At 39.8% G+C, this 4,794-nt stretch overlaps 1 long non-coding RNA gene across 1 annotated transcript; it reads right to left on the bottom strand.

The window, feature by feature from the left end:
* Positions 1 to 1,579: 1,579 nt before the first annotated feature.
* On the bottom strand, positions 1,580 to 3,939 carry LOC115787462 (uncharacterized). Its single transcript, XR_004020506.1, has 3 exons — positions 3,895 to 3,939; positions 3,552 to 3,607; positions 1,580 to 1,663 (listed from the first exon to the last, which is right to left on the bottom strand). It is a non-coding gene; the product is annotated as an uncharacterized LOC115787462 (long non-coding RNA).
* Between the last annotated feature and the right edge of the window lie 855 nt (positions 3,940 to 4,794).

Genomic DNA, 4,794 nt, shown 5'->3' with positions numbered 1-4,794 from the left:
TTTGGTGTTGAAAAACCCATAGGTCCCAAATCCTGTTCATGTAGCCCATTTGCCCTGCCCTGGTTCCTCAACATCTGAGGGTTTTTTAGGGTCTTTACCCACAATACAAAGCGCCTTGAGGCGACAGTTTGTTGTGATTTGGCACTATATAAATAAAATTGAATTGAATTGAATTGAATTGATGGGGACCTTGTTAATTGTCTGCACAGCTTCAATGACATATCTTTTGCTTTTATTCTGAAGTAGGCTTGGGTAGCATGGGGGACCTGGCCTGAGGACTCTTACCGGATTCACACCCTGGCCGGGATTTGAACCCCACAGCTACGTTGAAAAAAAAAAAATTATATATATATATATATATATATATATATATATATATAGAGAGAGAGAGAGAGAGAGATCTATATATATTTTCCAGAAGTGAAATTTCATATTAAGAGTTTCTTTTGTTCTCAGCTCTACTGTAGCCAGTGTCCCCAGCATCAATCCTAACATCAACCTTGGCTCACTGTGGATTCTAGGTACAATTACCTGTTCAATTCTCACATGGACTCAATCAAATATTGTGCACACTTTGTACTATGCAGCTGACAGGGTAATATGTAGTCTGCTGAGTCTGTGATTTGCAAACTTATACTCACAGCTCCTCTGATTAATTTCTAGAACCATTCAGGGCTACAGTGCATGTGTGAAAACAGCTATACAATGCATATGTCAATACAGCCATGAAAAAGAATTAATCAACAAAATGTCACACATCATGTGTCCTGAAACATATTATATTTTATGAGCTTACTGATGAAGAATAAGTCTCATTCAAGGTGAGGCAATGTACTTCTGCAGTATGTTACACCTGTGAATTTACTGTATAAAACATACAGGTCATATTTAAAATGGAAAAAAAACAGACATGTATATTTGTCTGCAAAAACTGACATTTCTTTCTCAAATCATCTGAAATTCCGCATTTTCCTGATATATACAAACAAATCTTGCTCATCTTTTCTTTCCATTATATTTCACGTCATTTGTGTTTAATGCTGCTCCTGCACTCCATCTAAGGTACAATTGTGAAGAACATTTTACTGCCTTTATGTCCTACTGGGCTCTTTTTTCCACAGCTCAAAGCTGAACACACACTACAATGATCAACTCTCACAGAGTCAAATAAAAGGCAGTACTTTTAGGTCTCTTTCTCTCTCTCTCCCTCTCTCTTTCCAGTCTGTTTGTATTTTGTCTTTGTTCTGTGCAGCAGGAGGCATGAGTGGATATGCCTGACATGCCAATAAAGTAGATGAGCAAAAGAAACAAAGAAGAAAGGGAGATGAAGAAAGAGGTGGTGTGGATCAAAGAAGGTGGAAAGGACTGAGGAAAGCAGAGAAAGCAGGGAGTGGGGGTGAGATGATGGAGCAAGGAAAGCAGGCTGTGGATGCTGATGTCCAGATGGCCTCAGAGACACATGGCATATGTCCCATGCCAAGTGGCCCACACTTGCATCTGCTAGGCCGCAGAGACTGGACATAATGCTGGCAGGGTCACTGGTGGCACACAGACCTGGACATGGCCAAACATGTCTACTGATGATCAGAGCCTGAGGAGGAGGGGGTTGGGGGGGGTGACGACCTAGGGGAGAGAACTCCAAGTACAATTGTTTGTTTCTCTCCTGGAAAAAGAATAGAAGGGACATATGGATGTGCCTAACCTGACTTAGACATTTTCACAGATTAAAAAAAGGCACATTAGCAAGGTCAAGATGAACTTTACATGAGTTTCAGGTGTAGTTGTGACATACTCACATAAAGAAACACAGTTGTGTTTCATTACTTTGATTACATTGACTTCTTAAAATGTATTTATTTTTCATTATATGCCTTAACCCTCATCCTACTGACTGGGGTCTGTGGAGACCCCAGAGGTATGCTATGAGTCCTAAATTAAAGTAACACAATATCGCTCTTTTCAGTCATTTTAAAGCTGAAAAACTCAGATGCCTTTGTCATCTGGATGGGCCCCCCAATTCAGTTCCATAGCCCTAATTCACAATACATGTCACCTCAAGGCACTTTATCCTGTAGGTTACAGACGCTGGAATATTAAAACAAACAAACAAACAAACAAACAACACCCCCCCGCAATCAGATGATCAAGCACGAAGAAGCCTCTGGAAAAAAAATCAGGCTTTGGGAGGGGCAGCCAGCTGTTGTGAGGTGGGTGAGGTGAAGAAAGGAAAGCAAAATAATTTAGTGTTAATGGTCTCACCACAGAACCCTGTGGAACTCCAAAATTAACCTTAGCATGTGAAGAAGACTCCCTGTTTACATGAACAAATTGGAGTCTTTAGATAAATATGATTCAAACCACTGCAGTGCAGTACCTTTAATACCTGCAGCATGCTCTAATCTCTGTAATAAAATGTTATGTACAAGAGTATCAAAAGCTGCACTAAGATCTAACAGGACAAAAACAGAGATGAGTCCACTGTCAGAGGCCATAAGAAGATCATTTGTAACCTTCACTAATGCTGAAACCTGACTGAAACTCTTCAAATAAACCGTTCCTCTGCAGATGATCAGTTAGCTGTTTTAAAACTACTCTTTCAAGAATTTTTGAGAGAAAAGGAAGGTTCGAGATTGGCCTATAATTAGCTAAGACAGCTGGGTCAAGTGATGTCCCCCCCCATTTTTGGCCACAACAGCTTTTATCCACAGTGGAGAGAGATAGGTAATGGGGGAAGACACGCAGGCAAACTGGCAACAGGCCGGGACTCGAATCCGCACCAGCCACACCGCAACATATGCACCTGGTCTCCGGCTTCACTACTAAGCCGCCCGGGTGCCCAAGTGATGGCTTTTTGGTTTAATTAGTGCCACCTTAAAAGCCTTTGGTACAAAGTGGCTCCATCTTTCCTGGTGGCCTCAGCCACTAGGTCTTGTCCCATGGCCTGGGCGGTCTCCAGAACATCTTTGTTTTCCCTGTCTCGCCCTATGGCCTACTCAGATTCTTTCATACCTTCTTCTATTAAGATGCCAAATGCTAAATGTCAAGAGCAGTAGTTTGTTCTTACTTTCATTTGATTTATGTTTAAGTCCATTTGTGGGGTTCTGATTGCAGACCTTAACACTGAGCAGCTCATTGACAAACTTATAATAAATGTTGCATGTTGAATCTTCGATTGTGTTTGTGTCTATATGATAACTTTGTTTGGTTACTGTTGCAGTAGCAAACTGTCAAACTGAATTCCTATTGTGGAATAAATGAAGTTTTCTGAATCTGAATCACAATCTCAATTGGTATTACACAAAAATTTGCTCCATATAATGGAATCTCCAAAACCCAACACGTAAATGTTTACAACAGTTGTTTATCTGAATTCAGTCGATAGAAAAAGTTAATTTTGGAGGGTGTAAACTATTTTAATTTACAATTAATACCTTTAATTCACCTTTTCTCCCAGTTTGAACTGTGTGAGGTCAAAGAGCTTTACACTTGGTGTACACTTTCACAGGTAAGTCTGTCACAGGGAAGACACATGTACAATCATTCATACTCACCTTTAAGCAACATTAATTCTCCAGTTTGGCTGAGCTACATGTCGGCTCTGACTGACCTAAAGAACACCAACAGAGACACAGGATGAATAGATAAACTATACACCAAAATATGAAAGCGGGATTCCACAGTACTATTTATTTAAATTACAGTGTACTGGCATTTTTAGTATTTCTCAACAACTGTAACAGTATCTGTACACAGTGAATAAAATGTGATTAAGATTGTTTCTTTCAGTACAAATTCATGCACTTGTAAAACAAAACAAGCTTACCACCTGGGCAAGCGAAAAATGGAACACGATGAGTGAAAGCATTTATCACCTCAACTTTTCCTTTGTCATACCTGATGGTCAAATCCTCTGTCACATGATTAGCTCTCCAGAGGTGAAAGGAAGGACCAGATTCTCGAACTGTTAGATTCCTTAAATGACCATGAAAAGGACTATTAGACCTGAAAATCATCAAAAACTCATTTTCAATCAACAAACTGTAATCTTGATTATTTAACATTATTCATAAAAATTACCAAAAATCCTGCATTTACTCAGCTTTAAACATGCACACACACACACACACACACACACACACACACACACAAACACACACACACACACACACACACACACATGCACACACACACAAACACAGGGGTAGGAAGTTAAATCCAGTTTGTTTTGTTGTATTATCCACCTTGCAAAGGCATCTGGTGGTCCTTATGTGGCCCACAGTGTCCACTGATAGATATTTCTGGACGATTGTACTGTAGCTACAACAAACCGACACCAAGGTCAAGTCCCACCAAATGTTGACTGGATGAGAGATGCTCAGAGATCCAGAGCAGCAGCAAGCAACTACTCTGTAAACAGGCTCTGTCTCCATCATCGTGGCTCAACTTCAACTACTGAGAGTAAATTTGGGCATGTAGGGCATAGAAAAAGCAGACTACTATAAAGGAAAGAGGTGTGGTTGAGTTGTTACTCAAAAAATGAGAAGAAATGAAGAGCTTCATAGGAAAATGAATGCAAGAAAATGAATCGTTTTATTGCGACAATCTTGCTTTTTTAGTTGTAGAAAGTCAAAATTGTGATTAAAATCATAATTAAATTAATCTCCCGGCCTTGTTATAACACTATTAAAATTATGGTGCATGAAAAAACATTTTTTTGTTTAAAACAGGGGTGTTCAAACTATGGCCCGTGCCAAACATGGGCTGGGCTCGGATTTTATATGGCTCATGTGCGTA

The sequence above is a fragment of the Archocentrus centrarchus genome, chromosome 10, assembly GCF_007364275.1.
Source record: "Archocentrus centrarchus isolate MPI-CPG fArcCen1 chromosome 10, fArcCen1, whole genome shotgun sequence".
Classification (NCBI taxonomy): Eukaryota; Metazoa; Chordata; class Actinopteri; order Cichliformes; family Cichlidae; genus Archocentrus; species Archocentrus centrarchus.
The sequence above is the reverse complement of the archived record's forward strand: the minus strand, read 5'-3'. Positions and strand labels throughout refer to the sequence as shown.